This window comes from Sitophilus oryzae, unplaced genomic scaffold (assembly GCF_002938485.1).
Source record: "Sitophilus oryzae breed Bouriz unplaced genomic scaffold, Soryzae_2.0 scaffold_179_pilon_pilon, whole genome shotgun sequence".
In the NCBI taxonomy this organism is placed as follows: domain Eukaryota; kingdom Metazoa; phylum Arthropoda; class Insecta; order Coleoptera; family Curculionidae; genus Sitophilus; species Sitophilus oryzae.
Window position 1 is genome coordinate 9,827,872 of NW_022146501.1, and position 21,873 is coordinate 9,849,744.

General features: G+C 32.2%; 2 long non-coding RNA genes across 2 annotated transcripts; one reads left to right on the forward strand and one right to left on the reverse strand.

Moving 5' to 3' along the window:
- The first annotated feature begins 18,688 nt into the window (after positions 1 to 18,688).
- Positions 18,689 to 19,079, forward strand: LOC115882895. Its single transcript, XR_004050289.1, has 2 exons — positions 18,689 to 18,886; positions 18,948 to 19,079. It is a non-coding gene; the product is annotated as an uncharacterized LOC115882895 (long non-coding RNA).
- Positions 19,080 to 19,648: 569 nt separating this feature from the next.
- Positions 19,649 to 20,615, reverse strand: LOC115882894. The gene is made up of 4 exons (XR_004050288.1): positions 20,349 to 20,615; positions 20,043 to 20,299; positions 19,888 to 19,988; positions 19,649 to 19,791 (listed from the first exon to the last, which is right to left on the reverse strand). It is a non-coding gene; the product is annotated as an uncharacterized LOC115882894 (long non-coding RNA).
- Between the last annotated feature and the right edge of the window lie 1,258 nt (positions 20,616 to 21,873).

The window sequence follows — 21,873 nt, forward strand, 5'->3', positions numbered from 1 at the left end:
AAGATTTAATGGTGATTAAGTCATTTGATATAATCCTATGAAGTGCCGTGATGTCCTTGTTGCTCCAAGTGAAGCTAGTGTCGTCCGCAAAAAGACATATTTTGCCACTGATGTTTATGTTAGCAATGTCGTTAATAAAAAGAAGAAACAAAATAGGGCCTAGTACTGACCCTTGTGGTACTCCACATTCTATTGGCTTGCTAGAAGACAACGTGGTATCCACCCTCACAAGTTGACTTCTGTTGCTCAGATACGACTTAAACCATTAGAGAGATGATCCCCTGAACCCATAGTGCTACAGTTTATTAATTAAGATCTTATGATTGACACAATCGAACGCCTTAGAAAAATCACAGAAAATTGTTGCTGTAAAATGATGGTTGTTTAAGCTGGAGTAAACTTTATTAAGGAGGGAAAACATAGCGTCATTTGTGGACTTGTTGCTTAGAAATCCAAATTGATATTCAGTAAGTATTTTGTACTTAAATAGAAAAGATACCAGCCTTCTTTTAACCAACCTTTCTATGATCTTAGATAGCGTTGGAAGGAGTGCAATTGGGCGATAGTTAGAAGCTTCATCTTTGTCTCCTCCTTTATGCAGAGGAATGATTATTGCCGTCTTAAGACATTTTGGAAAAATACCATTTTGGAACGACATGTTTATTAAAGTTGTTAGGTGATTCAGAGTGCTTTCTGGCAGATTCGAAAACAGTTTTAAAGTTAGCCCGTCGGTCCCACAAGAGGATTTATTTTTGATGGTATTAATTGTACTGCGAAGCTCTTCTAAAACTACGGGCGAAAAAAAGAAACTGTGTAAGTTTACAATATCATTAGAGAGATAAGAAAGTGGATCATTAGGAGGTAATATGTAGTTATGTTGGCATACATGTAGTTATGTTTTAATTGTAATTAAGTAAATAAAAATGTTTTAATTATTTTGGCCAGAAGTTTTAATTGGTGTTGTTGATAGGTGACTAGTTCGAAATTTCTACACAGGTAGCGCTAAATCGAAACATATTGGGAACAAAGTTTCCATTTATTGTCGATTCATTCCCGAAACACGAGTTTCTCTCTTTTTAGACACGAATATGATATAATGTAGATGATTTGTGTCCGACTCTATGTCAATTTTATAAAATAATTAATTAAAATTCCGCCATTAAAAGGCTCACCCCTGTAACTTTTTTGTTTTTTCAGATAAAAAATTGAGATTTGCTATGTTAATATATGACATAAATTAGGATTGATTGACGTATTCAATTGTTTTCTGTCACTTCCTGTTTCGCCGGAAATGACTACAACTTTTGATTTTTAAATGGTACCCTCGGTTTTTTGTTGCTTTATTCGATAGAAAATGATACTCTGAATAGAATGACATATCATATGTCAACTTTGACATTTTCGCATATGGTTTATTTGAAATTATAACATGCGGTTCATAACGATAATTTGACTCGGAATACCAACTGTGTAGTACAAAATTATTCGTAAAAAATCGGCCAGTACAAGACACGAAATACCATGTGTGTGGTATCAAATTATTCGTAAAAAATGCTTTTTCCAAATATGCTAATGAGCCACCCTCGTTCCATTTGAAAAAATTGAGATGTGATTAAAAATACGATTTGGGCATCTTTTAACCAGCCAGGACAAGACATGAATAACACTAGACGATCAAATCTATTTTTCCAGGGCTCCTTGATTAAAAGTTAGTGTTTTTAAAATAGCCATGGCACTCTAGATTGAAATTTAAAATTCAATTTTGTTTTAAACAATATGTCAAAAGTTGTCAATCAAATACAAAACTGATAACGGTCAGTGACCGTTATCAGCTTCTATCACATTCAAATAAAAATTATTTGTTTTATAAAAAAAACTATTTATATTTAGTGTAACCTCATAATGGGATTTAAGTTTGAAATCTTATGTATTTTATTTTTATATTTATTTAAGTGTTATGTTACCTTTTAAGGTTTTTTATTTTACCAATGATCGCACGGAATAGGTGCTGGCAACACCGCTTCCGGCCCTTACAGACGATGGATATATAGATATATGTAGGGCACATTGTTTCTAGGTCCCGAAATGGAATCGGTTCCTCGATAAGGGAAAGGGTCACCGAAGGAACAAGGGCTGTCGATTGGTCGGCTTAGAGGGTAACGTAGAAAATGTATTCCCACGCAGTTTTATTTCCCCTAATGCGAATAATTAAGCATTTGCAGACAGGTGCAGATTAGGTTGTAAACTGACTAATAAGATTGAAAAATGGCAGATAAAATAATTATTTAGTTTGTTACTTTGAATGTCTGTTGTTTCAAACTTAAATTAGGCTGTATTTACTCGATTTTATAGAGATTTATTTCCTGTTTCTTATTCATATTTAGTAAAATAATGTTTTTATCTAATCATTATCTACTATTTTGTTCTAAATAACAGTTTAATGAAATTATGATTTTTTGAATATAACATACTAAATATTAATATCCGTATATTTATCTTTGTTCTTCTAAAGTTATAGTATAATTGTAATGAGAGAAGAAATTAGTTTCTACAATACCATTGGTGCAGTCGACTGCTAACAATATTGGACCACCCTGTATGAACAAGGTTTTGGTTGGTCACTAAAAAATTGTTTAATTTTTATTCGAAATATTTTTTTAACATAATTTTATGTATTGTTTATATAAAAAAAAGTAATAAAGTCCTAAATCTTGTTGTATTTACGTAGACTAAACGCATTCTAAAATTGTAATATTGAATGAAAAATATGAACTGTCTTCCCCAATATCGTATAACATTAATAATGCTGACATGGGACGGGATACAAATATTGCCAGAAGATTTAACAATATTCTTTGAAATTGAATATCCTAGAAAATATTGATATACTTACTTTATCATTTTATGGAAACAATTTCTGAACCATACTATTACCAGTAATTTGCTATTAGCAAAAGTTAAGTAGTAGTAGTAGTAGACTATGTTAAAATCAATTTAATAGATCATTATATTTATTAAGTTGTACAGCTTTTCAGGTTTTTCCCAACACGTAAAAAAATTAGAAGTTCTAAAAATTTTTTTATTCAAAAACTATAATAAAATATACCGTATGATTGAAGAAATATGAAGTCACATAAAGGTATAGAATAATACAGTATATCCAAGAATATTACAGTTGAGGGTTGTAACCTTTGGTGTTACACAGCAAAATAAAAACACTAAATCACCACAATACACTAAAACACTTTTAATTTTACACTGGACGCGCGTTTCGCTAACCATGTTAGCATCATCAGCAGATGATTATAAACTTAGTCAATAATAAGAATATCCAAGAATTTTCACCACATGGATTTTTTTTATTTTACGTTTCTTAATTTTTTTTAATTCCTTTAAATTTTTGTCCTTCTTTAAAGTCTGCATTCTGTCAAATTCTAAATATTTTAGTCAATATTCTAATATTTTGTTTCGAATACCGTGAGTTTGTCCGGAGTGCGGAAGAGAGATAACATCACGTATCGGGCTTTTCAGTCACAGAAAAGCTCATGAAAGAACACGTCTTGCGTAACCATCTTCTGAAGCGTGTCAAATACTCGTCAGCGAGTAATGGCAGTAAGTTAGTAAGTAGAATGAATAGTAGATGTCATATTTAAAGCCACAGTAACGGTTATGATTTTTTTTGCAACCCTGTATTTAATTAGTATCGACATACTTGAACGTAAACACATCATATTTATCAATAACATGCCATGCAAAATTTATTTAATTTATTAACTAAGAAAATTAATTAATAATATGTAGAGCTAAAATAATTGCTTTTTAACCATTTTTATGAAACGTGTGTTGCATTTACAATAATTTATTCTTCAAAAATAGTATTAAAAATACAAAATATAATGAAAAACATTTATTTATTAAAATAAATAAGTTCTATTATTAAAGTTTTGTCGGCTAATGAATATAAAATGAAAGAGTTCGATAGATAATTAGAAGTTTTCAAGAACTTTTCAGAAGATTTATGAAGTTTTACGTTTTTTAATGGTCGTTTCGATAAAAGTTATAAAACCTCATTTAAAACCCTATTAATTGCCGAACTATGTAAGCATAATTAACCATAAAATTAATTAATCTTGCTTCCATTGTTTTGAATTATTACCGAAAACCTAATTAAAACTTTGAAAAATTAATAATGTTAGCAAATCCTGATATTTGACTCGGTTTATTTTTTGTCAACAACATAAAATCTAGGTCCACTCTGTCCTGCATAACTAGTAAATAACCTTCATAGGGAATCGTTATATAGTCTATAAAATGAATAACTGTGAATTTTGACCGTTATTTTTTACCAACATGGCAAATATAAAAGTCCTCTATCCAAAAAGTTACTGATATTCTTTAAAATGAGTGCCTGATCGAATCAGATAGGTAACTCTTTTTACTATCGTGAAATAGAAAAGGAAAATAATAAAACAGGTGACAGTTCTTCCTCTTCTTGCAAAAATCAACGCCAAATGTCATAATTGACAAAAGTAAAATGTTATCAGCCTTTGACATTTCTAAATATAAGACCAATGCCGTCTCTAATAGAACAGCCTCGGAGCGAGATTTATGACGTCACGCTAGTTAGATACCACGGATTAATAAATATGTTGTAGAATACACGGAAAACATAATTATTCCTCGTATTTTTGGTTTGTATTTTAAAAATGATATATATATATATATATATATATATATATATATATATATATATATATATATATATATATATATATATATATATATATATATATATATATATATATATATATATATATATATATATATATATATATATATATATATATATGATATATATATATATATATATATATATATATATATATATATATATATATATATATATATATATACATTTACATGAAATATATATATATAATATACAGTTAATAAATTCAATATATATACCTATTTATAGTAATAAATACCTTGACAAATAAACCATGAAATGCATCAAATGTTTTACAATATACAAATAATGAATAGGTACATAAGATAATGGGTAAAATGTAAAATATATTTTAAATTTTGAAAATCGATCTAATTTAACAAAAAACATTCAATATCTACTAATAGTGATGTATTATTATTTGCATTCACAAAATTTATATGTATATTTTGCAAGCATCAATGTTCGAAAAATTATATTTGCAAATAATACAATATCATAGAAAAAAGGCGTCAGCGATGGCTATGCAATAAAGATCGCTGTCATTTTATATGTAAAATTGTTTTAAATTTTTTTGGGATTTAGGTTCGGGAAAAACGCTGATTAAGTTTTTATTTGGTTTTTCATTATTTTTTATTTAAAAAACGTTATAGCTAACGTTTATAGCTTTCATCAGTATTGTGTCATATGAAAAATAGTGTCGAATATAATCCAAAAATTACATATACGAGGAATAATTATGTTTTCCATGCATTCTACAACATAATTAATCCGTAGTATCTAACTAGCGTGACGTCATAAATCTCGCTCCGTGGCTGTTCTATTAGAGACGGCATTGCATCAGCATGGCCGCAAGTTGCTAACCAATAAAATTAACACTAGAAAAGCCCGCGGGAACTGTCAGATTCAAAGTTATTCGTTTCACAGACTATATAATACGTTACATCAAAAGGTTTAATATAAGAAAAAACTTATTTTTTAACAAGCAAACACTTCCTGAATTTCTGCGTTCATGCATTTTTCCTGCATTTATTCATTTACAACCTATACAGGGTTGTTCAGCCTATTTGACACGAAGTATTGTAGCCAAATAACTTTTGGAAATTATGTCATGGAATCGTTGGTGGACTATTTGTAGAATGAATGTAGAATGAGTAAGAGTTAATCACTGCGACCTTAAAGATCTATTGTGCCCCCTTTCCTTGAGTCATCACACAATCTATAACCCATCATACCCCTGTTGTAGAGGGGACAGGGTATTTTCCATCCTCCTCTGACAACAGTTCTTCCTTCGAGGGTACACACCCTTCCACGGTTGGAGTTTGGCCCTACGTGCCGCTCTTCACAGTCGAGGAACTTGCCTCCGGCTGAGGAACCCGTGAGTTGGAGGCTGGAGAATCTGTCTCCAATACTCCATCTCTTTAACTTGATCTCTCCTTAGACCTGATCCCGGTGTATCTATAATAGAGGATATGTCCTTCTTTCTGACCATGACCCTCCTTCCTCGAGTTGATGACTCGCCAACTCGATGTCCTTATATTGAAGTTCTGACCTTGGATAAGGCTCAGCAGGTAGGTGGTGTCTTTCCCTTTCACTGTAACCAGTTCCGGCCCTTGCCAATTTTTAAGCTTAGGTGCGATTTCCACCAACCAATTCGCCGATTCTTGAGATACAGAATCTAGGAGGATCATGCCCACCGGAAAGTGTATCCCCGTTAAAAGGCAGCTGACCCACATTTTGGAGATCGTTGTGTTGCGATCCGATCGCCACTACTTCGCCCAGTATAGCCTCTCCTAGAGACGTTTGCTGGTCGGTGGTCAGAGCAACCTCTGGGAAATCCTTTGGCAGCACCGCCATTTTCACTTGTCCAGCAATAGCGGCAAAGCTGGTGATACGTCTCTGCTTGTCTCCAGGTGTTAGACGGCTTTCCATCCTGGATTTTTTCTTTCCCTGCCGGAGAAGAGGTGAGAGGAGAGGTGAAGAGGTTCTCGCTCCCTCTCTTGCCCTTTGATGGAGATGAGTCAGGTTGTTTCTTGGTTTCTTTACTCTCCCCTTTTCGGAGGAGTGTTTTCGCTTTTGCTTCCTCCGGAGCAAGTTCTTCGTGGAGCAGTCGGAGGTATCTCCGTCCCATACAGCACGTCCAAATGAAATTACGTTTCTACAAAGGAGACACATGAGAAACCAACTATGTTAAAGTGAACCTAAGTATTCATCTATTTCTAACATGTACATATGAGATACACGCAGGTTTATATTGATAGAATTGTGTGATACAGTGTTTACTAGTTGTATACCGTATGCACTCAAGATTCTAAAGAGTTTTTTGTAACGTAACAAATAATTATTAAAATGATGAAATCTGACGTCGGTATATGAGACATACAATGTATATGTCATATGTATGTGTGATAATTCGTATCATAGTTGTGCCTATAGTACACACCTTGTAAAAATGTGACGTATACACATAATATAAATTTCTATATAGACACTTTGTAATAGTGTACTGTTGTGTCTACATTCTAGCATGAAATGAAGGTGTGCGCACGCGCGGATAGCCTCAGCGTATACACACCAACCAAGTGTATCTTATGTGTTCTCTCTCCTTCCTCCTTTCTAGGAGTGGTATGTGTTAGCAGCCATTATTGTTTTATCATTCGGAAGCTCTATATAAATGTTCTGTTTGTGTGTAGTTTAAAAGAGATTTTAAGGTAAGCAGAAGTTTTTAATTACCTTGTTACACCTTCCTAAGAGTATTATTAATATTATAGCAGCGACTCTTCCCTTACTCGATACCCAATTTACCAAATTTTGACTCCAATGAATGAAAATAAATCGTATAATGATAAAGAGGTTAGCTCTGCAATATAATTTTTTTTAATTTGGAAATAATAAAAATCTAAATGGACCAGAGAAAGAAAGATTTAAACACTTCAAAGAACTTCTTACACTGATATTCGGTAAGTTATTGATGGATCAATATACAGGTATGTTTAATATTCAATAATCAGTTTCATATAAAATTTAAGGTTGAGATTGTCAATCTGAGATTGTTAATCTCGATGAATGAGTATGCTAACAAACCAACTGGTTGGAGGGGAAAGAAGAGAAAAAAATGACTAAACGAGGTCCACCAAATCGTGGCGATATACCAGTGTTTATCATTTTAGTATGTTGTTATACTAGGTACTTATATTTTTAATACATTTTGATACAAATTCTGTTTTTTACAGTGTTTTCTTACTTTTGGTTTCTGCAGTGTAAATAATTATTATTATTGTGTTATTTGCGCTATTGCGTTCCATGATATAAAAAAATATAAGAATTTTATTTTTAACCACTTAATCCATTTTATGGAAAAAAAATGGTACATTTAAGACAAAACAAAAATGGAACAATTTTAAGGTTACTTCTCTTGAACTTACCATCGTGATACTTTTGGAAAATACAAAGTTTTGCCTTCCTAATTTTCGTTCTAAAAAAATATAATTGGTATCATTTAATAAATATTTCTTAAAAAGAACGAAAAGTTAGGCATCAAAACTTGTATTATTTCCTAAATTCGTTCATAAGAAGTAGTTTTATCTAGCACAAGATGTATATACGAAGCAAAATACATACGTATACACGCAGTAGTCATAACTGCAATGTGTAAACAGAGTTTAAACGTAATACACAAGCACTGTGTATCCTACGGCACACTGTGTATCCGTTACTTTGTGTATACGTTAATGCTATACTGTGGCTACACTGTGAGGCGGACGTTTAACCTGTGTGCATACGTGTTGAACTACAATGTGTAAACGTAGCATATTTACATCGGGGGAATTGTGTCACCCTGTGTCTACATCTAATAATGTAAACACATCGTAAATGTGATTTGATGTGCTGTATGGGGTGCTTCTCCTCTGCTAAGACCTACTCTCAGAGGATCGTCTAGCCCGCCTGGTTGACCCAGGCCGGGTAGACGAAACGGTAGCTTGTGTCGCTTATTGGGTCTAGAGGTAGGCTCCCGACCCTTGCTGGTGGTAGCTTGTGTGCCACTTGTGGAGGATGATCCCAAGCAAGTGTCAGCCGCCCCTCCTGTAGTTTCCTTTGGATTTGGTCCCTTGGAACTTTCATTTGTAATACCTAAATTTGTAATATACCTAAAGGTCGCTAGGGGGCTTCCCCCCAGCTTCACCGGTGGTGTTTTTAATACTAAATCTCATAATGTTCGCACGAGTCGCTAGGGATAGTCGGTCCACTTCTACAGAGCCCAGCATGCAGAAGTAAGGGGTAAATACAATGGGGTGCCCCATGATGTCCCAAGGTTGAGGCCAGTAATGGCTAACACCTGACAAGGAGCGTCCCCACCAACAACAAGGTCTTACATCTCCTAGGGGAAGTGCAAAAAGTGGACTATTTGCAGTACAATTTAAAATTATTTTCAAAAGGCACAGAGTGTCCCAAATAAATAAAATACAGGGTGGTCCGAAATGTATTCCGGAAACTTCGGTAGTATATTCTGCAGAAAAAAATAAGTAAAAAAGTTCCTAAAATGCTTAGTTTCGGATATACAGGGTGTAAGAGTTTCATTTTTTTTTTCGATTTTTACCAAATAATTTCTGAAATAACGTCAATATTTGGATGAAAATTGGCGTTTGGGAGTTTTTTGACATGAGAAACTTCATTTTGGTGTAATATAACTCCTATTTGTAGGGGGCGCCACTGACATGTGATTTAATTGTTTTGGAGAGTAATAACTTCTCATCCGTACTTATAATATATAAAAGTATAAAACTAAAACCTGTAAAAAAATATACATTTTCGTGATTTTTTACGTAATAAATGCCTCTTGGTAAAAATTATGGACAAAAAATAAACATGTTGAGTAGATAGTTATTTGAATGAAATTATAAATTTGGAAAATTTTTATTTTTTTAAATTAATCATAGATTTTTCTTCGAAAAAAATGATGATAAAATAGTTTCTGTTAAACTTTTGACACAAAAAACATTTCAAATTTATGATTTTAGTCTAATAACTATTTAGTCAACATGTTTAATTTCTGTTAATGATGACCTAATTTCGATTCCAAATATCTCGAGAACCATTACTCGTAGCAATTTTTACCAAGAGACCTTTTTACGTAAAAAACGTCGTAAATTTAAATTTTTTTAATCCGGATAAAAAATAGGATAGGTGACGCTCTCTACAAGTAGGAGTCATATTGACATTAAAATCAAATTTCTCATGTCAAAAAATTTCCCGACACCTATTTTTATCCAAATACTGACATTACTTCAGAAGTTATTTGAAAAAATCAAAATTAAAATTAAAATTCTACACCCTGGATCTTCGAAACAAAGCATTTTAGGACATACATTTATCTGAACTTTTTTACTTATTTTTATCTGCAGAATATGCTGCCGAAGTTTCCGGAATACAGTTCGGACCACCCTGTATATCAAAGTTGTATTTTTATAAATCGAATACCCCGTATATTATTACATTTTTAGTTTCTACGATTAAAATAAAAGTTAATTTGATTAAGGTTTACTTCACTTTAATCGTATTGTTTTTGAAATATTTGCGATTTTGTAGAAAAGCGTAAGTAAGCGTTTGTAAAGTGACAATTTTATTTTAATGCTTCATTTATTTAGGAGTATTCAATTTTTTTAAACCAAATAATGCACTGTTTTAACGCAAGTTTTTTTATTTACCAAATTTTGTGTTTCAGCTAGCAATATTTTAGCATCTGTACATTTTGTAAATTTGTTGTTTGCTTTAAAAATATCTAAGATGTCAAAATTCCTTTGTCAACTAGAAGAAAATCTACAAAATATAAATATATCTATTAAATATATCTATATATCTATATAAAATTCTTAAGTGACTCACTGATTAATCACGATCCTGCTCAAACCACTCAACGTTAGAAGCTCAATTTTGGGATACAGGTTGATTCTAGGGTGTAGAGGTTCGATAAGAAGGGATTTTCGAAATTCCAGTTCAAAGGGGGTGATATTTTTATTTAAAAAACGGTCAAGTTTCCGAAAAAACGCTTAAACACGTATATTTTATTTTGTTTTTTTAAATATTTTAAGATTTCTTAAAAATTTATACAGGGTGTTTCATAAAATATGACCATTGAGTAATCACGATTCTAAACTGCTTGACGTTTAAAGCTGATTTTTGGAAAACGGATTGACTGTGGGGTGTAGAGGTTCGATAAGGAGGGGTTTCTCGAATATCAAATTCCAAGAGGGTGAAAACGCCCCTCAAATATTACAATATTTGTTATTTAAAAAACGGTTAGTCTTTCGGGAAAACGCTTTGGACACGCATAATTTATTTTGTTTTTTTAAATATTTTGAAATGTTTGTTTCAAAAGGTGTTCCAAGGTGTTCCAAAAAGTTGGGTAATTGATTAATCAAGATTCTGCTTAAACTGCTTGACGTAAAAAGCTTATTTTTGGCAAACGTATTTTTCGAAAGTCAAATTCCAACGAGGTGAAACTACCCCTCAAATATTACCAAGTTATATAATAATATCGCCATATTGTTTTTTCTCATGCTGACATAAACGTGAGAAAATTTTATCCAGTTTGTATGTTAATGGAAATTCTTGCTTTGCTTTATCATCACCATTACAAATGATTAATTCCACGCGAACGAAGTCGCGGGTACACGTTAGTATACATATATAGGTATATTTTATTTTGTAGATTTTCTTTTAGTTGTTAAAAGTCCAGAAGTATTTTCAAGATATACTTGGATACAAAAACCTTACCATATGAAAAAAGAAATACTTTTACAGTATAATTGGTTAGTCGCCTATAACTAATAAAATTCAATAACTTACTTCACCATAAATATGCATCAGCCTGCGTTTTTTTTCGTTCTTAATTTCATTCCAATTTAATTAGTAGAGATAATACTGTAATTCCAGTCAGTGTGTTTTCCTTCTTTTTATTACTAGCGTCTGTTTAATTAATTAAACATTATCGGCTGAGTAATTAGCGAGTCAATGTTTTGGTTAATTATCTTTGTTAGATCGAATTAGTTCCGATAAATGACAGTACCGTAATGAATCATTATCGGAATTCCGAGAACAAACAGCGCCGAATACATTAGGCAAAATAGGGAATCAATGGATTAGTGTTATGTACAATTTAGGACGGAATATTTGGTGTTAGAAAAGACATATACTCAAATATCAAAATAATTATCGCATATTTGAATAAAAGTAATCTATATCTATACTAATATATAAAATCCTTAAGTGACTGACTCACTGATTAATCACGATCCTGCTCAAACCACTCAACGTAAGAAGCTCAATTTTGGCATACAGAGGTTGATTCTAGGGTGTACAGGTTCGATAAGAAGGGATTTCTCGAAATTCCAGTTCCAAGGGGGTGAAACCACTCCTCAAATATTACAATATTTTTTATTTAACAAACGGTCAAGTTTCCGAAAAAACGCTTAAACACGTATATTTTATTTTGTTTTTTACATATTTTAAGATTTTTTAAAAATGTATACAGAGTGTTTCGAAAAATCTGGTCATTGATTAATCAAGATCCTGCTTAAAGCGCGTGACGTAAAAAGCTGATTTTTGAAAAACGGATTGACTTTAGGGTGTAGAGGTTCGATAAGAAGGGATTTATCGAAACTCGAATTCTAAGGGGGTTAAAACCACCCCTCAAATATTAGAACATTTTTTATTTAAAAGCCGGTGAGGAGTTTTTCGGAAAAAAACTCTTAAACACGTATATTTTATTTTGTTGTTTTACGTATTTTGAGATTTTTTAAAAATTTATACAGGGTGTTTCATAAAATATGACCATTGAATAATCACGATTCTACCGTATGATTGAGAAAAAACGGCGTCAGCGATGGCTATGAAATGAAGATCGCTGTCACTTTATATGTAAATTTATATGGGAAATGTCATCGATCGTCATTTCCCAGCCAACTGGACGCCGATCATACGGTACTTAAACTGCTTGACGTTTAAAGCTGATTTTTGGCAATAGGTTCGATAAGGAGGGGTTTCTCGAATCTCAAATTCCAAGAGGATGAAAACGCCCCTCAAATATTACAATATTTGTTATTTAAAAAAACGGTTAGTCTTTCGGGAAAACACTTGGACACGCATAATTTATTTTGTTTTTTTACATATTTTGAAATTTTTAAAAAAATCACACAGGGTTCCAAAAAGTTGGGTAATTGATTAACCACGATTCATGCTTAAACTACTTGACCTAAAAAGCTTATTTTTGGCAAACGGCTTTTTCGAAAGTCAAATTCCAACGAGATGAAACTACCCCTCAAATATTACCAGGTTATATAATAATATCGCCATATTGTTTTTTCTCACGCTGACATAAATGTGAGAAAATTTTATCCAGTTTGTATGTTAATGGAAATTCTTGCTTTGCTTTATCATCACCATTACAAATGATTAATTCGACGCGAACGGTAATTCGAAGTCGCGGGTACACGCTAGTTATTACATATTTTTAAATGAATCATGGCATTTTTCTGCCTTCTTCTTGTGAGTTTATTTAGGATAATTAGGTGCCAGAAGTATTTTCAAGATATACTTAGATACAAAAACCTTACCATATGAAAAAAAGAAATGCTTTTACAGTATAATTGGTTAGTCACCTATAACTAATAAAATTCAATAACTTACTTCACCATAAATATGCATCAGCCTGCGTTTTTTCGTTCTTAATTTCATTCCAATTTAATTAGCAGAGATAATACTGTAATTCCAGTCAGTGTGTTTTCTTTTTATTACTAGCGTCTGTTTAATTAATTAAACATTATCGGCTGAGTAATTAGCGAGTCAATGTTTTGGTTAATTATCTTTGTTAGATCGAATTAGTTCCGATAAATGACAGTACCGTAATGAATCATTATCGGAATTCCGAGAACAAACAGCGCCGAATACATTAGGCGCAAAATAGGGAATCAATGGATTAGTGTTATGTACAATTTAGGATGGAATATTTGGTGTTATAAAAGAAATTTACTCAAATACCAGGGTGTAATACAGGGTGTCCCAGGCTAAGCGTACATTAGAAATTTCTAGAGAACCACAATCTCTAGATCGGAGATTTTTTGCACATCATTGTTTTAAAACGAGATCTATCGATTAAAAATATTTTCAATATGGTGGCACTTCCGGAAGTTACCGGAAGTTTTATTACATACTTGAATTCTCTGTAAAATTCTATGAATATTGATTTTATAACAGTCTATACCTAACATTAACCGTTTTTGAGAAAAAAATATTTAAAATTTGTGGACGAAAGACTACCTGTCAAAAAAATTTGTATAGCCTAAAAGTCAAATTTAGAGACTACGACAGCCACTGTGATATAAAAAGTAGACATGTGGCTATCTATTTCAAAAATTAAATTGTTCAAATGTTATTTAATAATAGCCGTAGCTGTTATGGAATTGAACGATTAAAAAATTATCATAAATCATTTTTTTTTAAATGGAAACTCCCTTTTTTTATTTCACTCGTGAAAAAGGTTTTCCAATTCGATACTTTTTGTGGATATATGTTCCTATAACTAAAATAAATCGTTTTTAAGTTATTTATGATTTAGTTTGAAAACGTATATTTTTCTTGATTTTATCTAGCTTGCTTTGGTATTAAGAGTCAAACAGTCAGACAATTTATTTCTATCTGTCAAAAAAAAAACGAATTATTTGAATTTCCTATATTATAAATACTGCCTACTTGAGAGTTTAAAAACTGTATTTATCCAAATATATCTCGTATTTTTGCTCTCTAGTGATATCACAAACTAAATTAGATGTGATATCACAAACTAAATTTAGTTTAGTGTGTGGTGATATCTAATAGTTGATATTAGTAATAACATACTGTATTATTAAAAAAAAACAAAAAAATAAAACAGCTCAAAGTTCGCTTGGAAATGATGATCGATAACATACTGCCTTTTTGAACAAAGTATCACAATATCACATGGCCAGATCTATTGGTTTACATCACTAGACGTTTAAAGTTATAGGCTTCTGGTCAAAATCAAGAAAAATATACGCTTTAAAACTAAATCTTAAATAACTTAAAAACAATTTATTTTAGATAGTATAGTCAAAAAGTAATTGAGAACTTAATTGAGAACTAATTGAGAGCCTTTTCACTAGTGAAATAAAAAAGTTGGTTTCTATTTGAAAAAAATTATTTATGAAAATGTTTTAATCGCTCAATTCCTTGACAGCTGCGGTCATTATTATATGACATTCGAACAATTTAATTTTTGAAATTGATTGAATTTTTGACAGCCACATCTTCTCTTTATGATACAGTGGCTGTGGTAATAACTAAATTTGACGTTTAGGCTATATACAGGGTGGGTCAAATTCTACGCTTTTAAATGGAAACACCCTTTTCTATAGGAGATAGACAAAAACTAATATTGGTGTCTGGAGCTCAATTTTCATCAATAACATGATGGTGAAAACCGCACATCAATATCTGTTACCGTTTCGGAGTTACGGGGCGTTTGTTAAAAATGTGCATTTTTAACAAATCGCTGTATCTTTTTTACTATGGAAAATTTTGTATTTCTATAAAAACATTTCCAAAGCACCTTTTTACGTAATTTAATGGTTTAAGTATAATTTTTTTAAAATTAATAATTTAAGAGTTATCAACAGAAAAATTGATTTTTTATTTGGGACACCCTATATATTTTTAATTAACTGAAAAGAATTTAAAATTACCTTTCCAAAAATATAGCACACCTGATATTTTGTTATAATCCCCTTCGAAATACAGAATTTTTAAAAGTTCGCCACTTTTAACTAGTAGGCTTTGGACCCCTTATTGAAGATATGCCCTTAATGGAACTCGAAAACATATTTTTCCAGCAAGACGACGCACCGCCTCTGAACGCTGAAGTTATCAGCAAATTTTTGCAGCCAATTTCAAGAATAATTGAATAGCTAACCAAGATCCCAGCCGTTGGCCGTCGAGGCCGCCTGACTTAGTGCCCATGGATCTAATCCTATGGATATATTTGCGGAAGAATAAAGGTTCCTTATTCTTCCGTATAATCTAGACAAGAATTAGAAATACTTAGCAGTTATGAGAGGGTATCTTTCACCCCTACTGAGTTGAAAAAACTGCCCCGTCTGTCCATAACAGAAGACGGTCGATATGTCAAACACCTGTAGCAAAATCTCATGTCTTCGTATTTATTTTTATTGTTATTAGATATAGTTTAAATGTGTTGATGTTGGTTAAATATATTTTAAATTGTTATAAAATTCTGCATATCTTATAGCAAATATTATTTTCGTTTTAATTGATGCTCACATCTCACAGCTAGAATTATTTTGCATTACAGCCGGTGCCGTTCAAAGCCTACTTATTTAAAGCGGGCGAATTTTTATATACTCTATATCTCGAAGAGGAATCGAGCAGAATATCAAGTGTGTTATATTTTGGAAAGGTAATTTTAAATTCTTTTCAATAAATTAAAAAATATACAGGGTGTCCCATATAAAAAACCAAATTTTCTGTTGATAATTCATAAATTATTAATTTAAAAAAAATTATATTTAAACCATTAAATTCTACGTAAAAAGGTGCTTTGGAAATGTTTTCATAAAAATACAAAATTTTCCATAGCAAAAAAGTTACAGCGATTTGTTAAAAATGCATATTTTTGAAAAACACCCCGTAACTCCGAAACGGTAACAGATATCGATATGCGGTTTCACCATCATGTTTTTGACAAAAATTGAGCTCCAGACACCGATACTAGTTTTTGTCTATCTCCTATAGAAAAGGGTGTTCCCTTTTAAAAGCGTCCAATTTGACCCAACCTGTACACAAATCTATTAGCAAATAATAAAAAATATATTATCTAGAAACTAATAATAAATGAACTAATAACGGTCTTAGATTAAATTTCCAAAAGACAGCTCTTATACGATTTCTTCCAAAAAATGTTAGTGTGGACAGTCAATAAGAAATGATAGCGTAGTGAAATTTCTGGCTCTTAATTTGGACCAAAAACTAACATGGTCTATTCACATAGATATTTTATGTACAAAACTTAACAGTGCTTGCTTCTTAATTAGAACGCTACGTACAAATGTTAGTATGAATATACTGAGACTTGTTTACTTTGGCCTAGTATAGTCGATCCTACAATATGATCTGTTATCCTGGGGATCCTCCTCTCACTTTCAAAAAGGCTTTCAACTTGCAAAAAAGGATTTTAAGGTATATGCTTAATGTATCACCTGACACATCTTGTAGACCACTATTTAGAATGCATAACATAATGTCACTTCCTAACATGTACATTTAACAATTAATTTTGAATATATATACTAAAAGAAATAAATTTTAATTAAACAGAGATTATCATTCTCATGAGACTAGATTTGCCAGTGATCTACATCTACCATACTCAAGGTTGACTGTGAGTCAGAATGCACCGTCATACTTAGGCATAAAATGTTTTAATAAGATTTCTAAAATTGTGTACTTTTTCTTTTTTTGTACTTTTTCTCTGACTAGTCTTATGAGTGGCAGAAGTACATATTTATATTTATATCTGTTTGTATACTTCAACGATGAATAAAGATTTATTTATTTATATATTTATTTAAATGGTTTTTTATTATCTATTTTCGAAATTATGGTAACACAAAAGCAGCGATATTGTTTTCTTTTCGATCGTACAGTATTAAAAAAGGCCTGCTAACGGACATGAATCATTACTGGCAAAAATGGAATTCATTAAAGTCGGGTAGACGAATGTGTGCACACATACGCAGACACAGCGTGGCGCATATAATTGTAGAAAACGGTTTATAAATAGACTTGTTAAAAATTCCGCGCGCGGTTTGATGAGCGATGACGATGAAAATAATAATAGTTGGCTTTTAGCAGAAGAGAAACATAAAAGACATCATATTAGTATATTTAAAGAAGAAAACATTCGAGCAATGCGTACTGTCAGTCATGACCTATGAATGCGAAACATGGACACTTAAAATGGATATCATAAGGAAACTGCAGGTCGCACAACACTCAATAAAACGAAATATGCTAGGAATAACCAAGAGAGACCGTAAAAGAATAGAGTGGATACGACAAAAGACTCAGGTAATAGATGTCATCCACAGAGTCAAATCCCTCAAATGGCAATGGGCAGGACACCTGGCAAGAAAAACGGACAACAGATGGATCACAAAAATTACAGCATGGAACCCACGAGGAATTAAGAGACCTAGAAGAAGACCGAACCTGAGATGGGACCATGATATTCGAAAGTTCGCAGGTATAACTTCGGCCTGCATAGTCAACAATAGATAACCATGGGCCCAACTATACAAAGGGAGGCTACACCATAATTGGAAATGGTTGAATAAGCTGAAAATGTTATGTAAGTTCAATATAGCAGTTTTCTCTGTTCAAAAACAAATGAAAAGTAGTCAAATCAGTCTAGTCTAGAGGTGTGTAGTTCGTGAACGAACTAGTTCCAATGAACTATTCCGACCCCGGAATGAAAGGAACTAGTTCCTGGTTTCTCAAAGAACTAGTTCCTCAGGACCTATTCCGGGATCGAGACTGTGACCGATATATAATATGCGACGGAGACGGATCGGCCAGCGCGCGTAGCCCGATGGTAGGCAGGAGTGGGGAGTGACTAAATAAAAGACTAGTTTACGTACCGATCGGCCGGAGCCCTGGACCGATCGGCCGGATATCCCCAAATCCCTGGAGACTCGTCTTGCGTTATTCGCAGACGACACCTGTCTCTACTCCACTGCCTCGAGCAATGGAATTCAGAGCAGGCTCCAACCTTTGGTTAGAATTTTGTTGTTGTTTTTACCGAAGAGTTTTTACCCTGTGTTTTTACCTGTTTTTACAGTTTTTACTTTATTTTTCTATTTACATCAGATTTATATTTTGTAATTGCCTATCAGACAATACGTATTTAGAAAAATAATAAGAATTAGGATCGTGTTTTTTTTAAATCCTGGATATTAATTGGAACCCTTGGTAACATTACTGCTTTTGATATAAAAAGTGCATTTTGATTATTTACTTGGGTTAGGATATTAAAATATCGGTTGGATTGTACGACATAAATAGATGTAGGTATGATTATTTATATATATGTATGTATTTATAAAGCTTGCTATCTGTTTTGCATTTTCAGTTTTTGATCAGACATTTGATTTTATTTGTGAAATGCCCACAAAAAAGCTTCCAATGATTCAACATCAGTGTGTTTGCTGCATAATGGATCATTCCTGCTGAATTTTTAGATCATTTGAAGACTACATGGAAATAACCAGATAATATGTTACATTTACATAGAAATTGACAGCGAGACAATTTTATAGGCAAGTGTTAGCACTATTTGAGGCACCATCAAAGAAAGCAATAATAATATGCTTAGTCCCAGAGATATTACAGCTTAGTTATTTTGCCCTACAGGAGAAAAACCAGAGTAGTTCACTTGTAATTGCATTTTCTCGGCTCCAGTTAAAATGAACAAAGCTGGTTTTTCCTGTGGTCTTCATTTGAAATAACGTAAATAAATGTTTATACATATGTATGTGATGATTAAATTGGTGTTAAGGAAATAAAAATGTCTTTCGATATTAATATATATTTTTCGATATTAATATATACCTAGGTATAGGTATATGTATATTTATTTTGAAATAAATTACACTTTTAACAGTTTAATGGAGTTTTTAAAGCCAGTTATAATATTTATATTTTAAAAACTTGAAATCATAATGTGGATGTAATCACGCATTAAACCACAGACTAACTTATATAAGTCAAAAAGTAGATTTTAGTGTTAACTTTATATAACTTGTAAGTAAAATAATATATAAAACAAATATGAAAAAACCAACAATTCTAATGTATATATTAAAATACAGTACAATAATAGGTATCTGATATCCTCACTTAACGTAGAATAATATTCTACCCAACTCAATACTATGTCCAACATGAGTTTCAAATATATCGGGCCCTAATCGTTCCTGAAAATAGTATTTTTTTACATTGTTATACCATATTCTAAACTATTTAATATTTCAGTCACTTAAAAAGTTAATTTGTATTGAATAATTGCCTACCATTAAAGCAAATTTGGACTAGTATTCTTAATGGGCATATTCTGTGTATGGATATAGGTACTTCCTCCAGATTTTGGGTTCAACCAATTTATTCTTAAAACCTGAAACATCTACATATAAAAAATAGACAGGTTACTAATTATAATAAAATTTACCCTTAGAATTATACTTCTTTAACAAATAATTTCCATTGGTATACTTTTCCATGACAAGTAATCAACTTCCTAACATTTTTTAATTGATGTAATACTTCCTCACGATGCGAAAAGAAAATCTTTTCTTTAGCACACAAAGGACAAACGATATGTTGGCTTACTTTCAGATTAGTTACTTTTCCATAGATATCCTCATGTCAATTCAAAGACGATGAACATGAAAATGATCATCACATGAAACATCACAAACTAAAAACCTAATAAACAAGTTTATATCGAATATAGAAATAAATTTAGTGTTCTTACCTATTGTCGTCCAAATCCACGTTAATAGATAATTAATTTTTTGGATTTTTATCTTTTATTTTTAAATATATCTTTCGAACTACTGGTTTTAGTAATTATTAAATTAAACGAACTAAAAAGTCAAAAATAATAAATAATAAACAATTAATTCTCTTGTCAATTGTCAATTTTCTCCAGGTACCGAACATCATCGATAACGCACGATCTACAACGATTACTCCTTTGATCTGATTGGACGGTTCAATGACGGTTGGTTGCGTATTTTAATGTATTATGGTAGGCAGGAGTGGGGAGTGCCAGCCGTATGTTATCGGATCCGGACCTAGAGGAACTAAATAAAAGACTAGTTTACTTAGCGATCGGCCGGAGCGATCGATGCTAGGCAGGAGTGGAGAGTGCCAGCCGTACGTTATCGGATCCGGACCTAGAGGAATTAAAAAAGACTAGTTTACGTACGTATGGATCGGGCCAGCGCGATCGATGCTAGGCAGGAGTGGGGAGTGCCAGCCATATTTTATCGGAACCGGACCTAAAGGAACTATATAAAAGACTACATAGTATACGTATGGAGGGCTCTGGTGCACAATAGGTCCCCACGCATTTAACACTTTTTTGGGATTTTTTTGCAAGATTATCTTAAACTGAATATTTTTAAGCATAAAAATTGTTGGATGAATGTGTTTTATCTTTAAAAAGCGGAAAAAACGTATTTTAGGTACAGGCGACGGACAGTAAATATGTTAAATTTTCTACACGGATTCAGTAAAAACATCACATATTAGTACTTTATTACCTTATATAGACGTGGAATGATCTAATTTAAGCACAAAAATGTAACGAATCTTCTTTGTAAGCATAAAAATTAAGAAAATATATTTATTTACATCAGCTCAAGCTAGCAATTTTATGACTTTTTCGATTGACAGTTAATCGATCATCGGTATGTCATCTATGGCCTTCGCATAGAATTTGCGACGTTGTCAATAAAATTACTTTATATGATTTTCTTCTGAAATAAAGTTGTTGTGGAGGGACTTAAAACGGTAAGTTATCACTTTAGTGCAACAAAAATTGAACTGTCTAGTAGCTTATTCGTTAGTGTGGATTATTTTAAAGCAATTTCTGAAATAAAATTTGCGGATTTTTCAGGTTCTACGAAAATATAAGTTTTTTTAATATATACTGTTTTTCGACGCGTAATCAATGAAGTTTTGTCATTAGGCTCAATTAGGTTAGCCTGGTTATTTGGAAGGTGGTAATGCATTGGTTAGCCTGGTTATTTGGAGGGTGTTAATGCAATGGTTAGCCTGGTTATTTGGAGGGTGGTAATGCATTGGTTAGCCTGGTTATTTGGAGGGTGTTAATGCATTGGTTAGCCTGGTTATTTGGGGGTGTTAATGCATTGGTTAGCCTGGTTATTTGGAGGGTGGTAATGCATTGGTTAGCATGGTTATTTGGAGGGTGTTAATGCATTGGTTAGCCTGGTTATTTGGGGGTGTTAATGCATTGGTTAGGTTAGGTTAGA